Consider the following 4,479-nt stretch of genomic DNA (forward strand, 5'->3'; position numbering starts at 1 on the left):
CTATGAATACTATCACACTGGACATTAGGATTTCAACATATAGGCTTGAGAGGGGGACACGAGGATTCAAACCATCTTTCTTAATTAGTTATTTGTTGTCTTTATCTCCCTCCAAAACATAGCATCCACGAGGATAAGGACTTTCTCTTCTTTACTGCTACACCTGCAATGCTTAGCCCAGTGATTCACTTGACCAGCAGCATTAACATCATTTGAAACTAGTTAGAAATGCAAATTTTGTGGCCCCACACCAGGCCTACTAAATTGGACCTGTAGGGAAGTGATTTAGTGATTAACGTGTGCTGCACTGAGTCCTCCAAGTTGTTTTGATGCACACTGAAATTTAACCACTGACCCAGGACAAGACATTTAATAAATATGTATTGAATAATAAAAGCATATGAATGACTTTAAGTAACAGAAATAAAAATTTAAAAGATACAACAATAATATAAATGAAAGTATACTTAAAATCACAGTAAGATAATACAAAGCAAATAAAATAATTTGCATATAATTTATTAAGATTTAAAAATGATACCATAAGTTTGTTTTACTTAGGTTTCATTCTTTTTATTTACCTATTGGGAATTCTAAGAACAAACCTTGCATCCTTACAGGCAATTAGTCCCAACTTGAACAGATAAGATTGGTTAAACCCTTTCTGGCTCAATTACTTGCCCTTGGCTTTCTCTCTAGGAATATGAAAAGTTCTGTGCTTCAGCACAGTGTGTGAAAAACTAGTCAAGCCCTGTTCTCAATCCCTCCATAGGCTGGCTTTAGAAAGGCCACCTTTCATGAGAATATTAAAGAGCTGGAAATGAATTCTGTATAAGCAATCTTATAAATTTTGATGAGAGTGGAATTAATTAAATATCTAGATTCAAAGAAATTTAAATGATTTATGTGGCTCTCCCCTGAAGCAGCAGATTCCCATTATAATAAAATTAGTTGAATTTCAAATTAATCAAGCAGGTCAATTACAAGACTGTAGGATCAGCTGATTGGATCCATCCTTGGGAAATAGAATGAAGTTCATTTTAAATATGATAAGGTAAATGATTAAATTCTTCAGTTCTGACACAGAGTGTCAGAAGATCAGTGCTTTTCTTAACCAGTATGGCTTTATTAAATGATACAATATTATTTTTCTCTTAAATCAATGCTATAATGATCTTATGAATCACAAATATGGTATATAATTTTATGTCTAAATTTAAGGTAGGCCTTGAAAACAAAACAGTTTAAACATAAATTAATATGGCATAAGTTGAACGCTACTTGTCTATTTCTTAGTAACAAGTAAGCACTGTAATTTGTAAGCAAAAGGACAGATCATTGTTACCTTGAGTCTAAAAATATTGATAATATGATGATAATTTATCATTCATTTAAGGTATCATAATGAAATATTATTATCTCTTGCAAAGGAGTAACAAAAAATCACCCAATTTAGTTAATAAGAGTGAGAAGGCAACACTATATATGCATTTGGTTTTCTAAGGATTTTCTATGTCCTTAGATATGGTCTTAGAAAGGTTCCCAGTTGGCTCAAGTGTGGCTACTCTTTGCCCTCACAACAACCAGCACTCCTTCAATGTTCCCACATTTCTAACAACATGAATAAGCTCCACACCCAAGGGCACACACTCCATTTCAGATATTTTAAGATGTGGAAAACATATCTTAAAATGTTTTTCTAAAGAATTGTTATAATTAACCAACATTTATTTCAAACAAATCCCCTTCCTTCTTTACCCATTCAGTGATCAATTTTTATATTCCTACATCTTCAGTCAAGAGGTGGCCACTGAAGAAAGTCAGAACTCAGGCAATAGGATAAAGCAATAACTAATTTTATACCTTTCCAAAATGTTTTACTGCCAGTTAGGATACACTGAATATTATAAAATGCCAGACCTTGCTAGATTATTTGAAAATTGGTATCTGTACAGAATGTAGTCATTTTAACTTTTTTGTTTAAATAAGTTTAATTGAACTATATTCTAACAAGTTTAATACTAACAAAGTGGAATATGAATTATTTGCCATGTATTCCACTTTTGGAATGAGTTGTCAAATAAAACCTAAATGCTTATCTTGAATACATAATATATTTATATATAATACAGTAATTCAAGACATATATTTTTAAAATATATAATATATAATGTCTATATTTTAAATGTATATATGTACTATATTTAATGAATATTTAATTTTAAATTAAATGTTTAAATATTAAACTTAATATTTAATAAATATACTATTTTATATATGACGTGAATATTTAATTTAATAATTTATATGTATTTTAATTCTGAATAGTTAATATAGTCATGGTGCTTTCAAAAAATAACAGAAGGTTTCCCAGTTATGAAATTCTTGCACATTATGTTTTTGTAAGAGATTGCTTTATCTGTCTAAGCACACCATGAAAAATCTATATACATTTTCCCTGTATAAAACATACACATACACACAAATGTACATACTACACTCCCATGTAATGCATACACAAACAACTTGACCCCCCCCACTACTCTCACCCAAAGGCAAACTTGATGCATTGTCTAAAGTCATTTGTGTGAAGGATGATGACTCTCCTAAAATTTATTAAAAGTATGTTTACTTCACAAACAATAAGAAAGCTTTTAAAATAAAATCCAAAATAAAATATTGTGCTTTAAAATAAATGTCTTAAAATTTTTTTCACTATATTTTATTTATCTTTTCCAAATTTCTATTATATATACACAAAACTTGTAAATTCAGATAAAAGTTAATGAAGTTCTGTCCCTGACCTGGGTAGAGTTGCACCTGGTTAGGTGGTGCTTGTCTCGTATCAGTCAGGGACAAAGTAACTCCCTGTTTATTACAGGTTGGCTTTTGGTTTGTGTCCATGCCTGGTTCATGCCTTGGACACATGGATTAGTAAAAAATAAAAAATCTTAATGAATTTCTTTAAAAACCAAACATCTTGAGGGACCTGGTCCCACCTAAATTTTCATTCCAGTCCATTGTTTTTGAGTTAGTAATTTTTTAAAATTAATTTGTTTTTATTGTTTATGTTATTATAGTTCCCACTTTTTTTTTAACCTTTTCCCATCTCTACCCAGCATCAGGTTAAAAATGATTTAACTTCTTAGATATAACTTTAAAACTTAAAAATAAAGACTTATTTCAAAACAAACAAGTATGAACAATTGATATAACATAATTGGCAAGTATATAAGTACATTCAAAATATTTGTGGTCCAAAAAGACAATGTTTTTGTAGTTTCTAGCTTTTAGCAAATATTTATTTCACATTTTCTCATGTTCAATGCCTATGCCTGTTGATACAAGATTTACAGGTTTCCTGCCTTCAGTCTTGTGGTCTATAAGGAAAGAGGGAATGATCAAAAATATTTGTAAAAATCATTTAGGGGAAATAGATGGTATAAGTAAAATGGAAAAATAAAACTAATACATAAAAAATCATATGTTTATATCAATTCAAAAATAAATTGACCCAAGCACATAAAAATCCTAGAAGAAAATATACACAATACACCCTTTGACATAGGCTTTGTCAATAATTTTTTAAATTTGACACCAAAAACAAAGATAACAAAAGCAAAAATCAATAGGTCTACAATAAACCAAAAAACTTCTGCAAAGCAAAGAAAACCATCAACAAAACGAAAAGGCATCTTACCAACTGGGAGAAAATATTTGCAAATCATATATTTGATTAGGGGTTATACCACCAAAATATGTTAAAAACTTCTACAACTCAATAGAAAGAAAAAATTCAACTAAAAAATGGGCACAAGTACTGAACAGGCTTTTTTCCTAAGAAGACATACATATGCAAAAGGTACATGAAAAAATGCTCCTCAATATCACCATTCTTCAGGAAAATTTAAATCAAAAGCAGCATAAGATATCACCTCATGTCTGTTACAATGTCTATTATCATAAAGACAAGAAATGCCAAGTCTTGTCAAGGATGTGAAGAAAAAGGAACCCTTGTGCACTGTTGGTGGGAATGTAAATTGGTGCAGCTGCTCTGGAAAACAGTATGGAGGTTCCTCAAAAATTTGAAAATAGAACTACCATATAATCCAGCAATTCTATACCTGGGTATTTATCTGAAGGAAACAAAAACACTAATTCAAAAAGCATATGCACCCATATGATCATTATCCATTACAACATTATTTACAATAGCCAATACAAGGAAACAACCTAAATGTTCATCCATGGATGAATGGATAAAGAAAATATTCTGTATAATGAAATGTTATTCACCTATAAATAAAGAATGGAATCTTGGCATATGAGACAACATGGATGGACATAGAAGGTATTATGCTAAGTAAAATAAGTCAGACAGAGAAAGGCATATACCATATGATCTCAATTATATGTGGAATTAACAAATAAAACAAACAAAAATACCAAAGTTCATAAATACAGAGAAGAGAATGGTGG

At 30.3% G+C, this 4,479-nt stretch overlaps 1 non-coding gene across 1 annotated transcript; it reads left to right on the plus strand.

Annotated features, from left to right (window-relative positions):
• The first annotated feature begins 2,794 nt into the window (after positions 1-2,794).
• Positions 2,795-2,930, plus strand: LOC150015824 (small nucleolar RNA SNORA48). The gene has a single exon (XR_016510363.1). It is a non-coding gene; the product is annotated as a small nucleolar RNA SNORA48 (small nucleolar RNA).
• Positions 2,931-4,479: the final 1,549 nt, after the last annotated feature.

This window comes from Furipterus horrens, unplaced genomic scaffold (genome assembly GCF_987537825.1).
Source record: "Furipterus horrens unplaced genomic scaffold, mFurHor1.1.pri manual_scaffold_3, whole genome shotgun sequence".
NCBI classification, from domain to species: Eukaryota; Metazoa; Chordata; class Mammalia; order Chiroptera; family Furipteridae; genus Furipterus; species Furipterus horrens.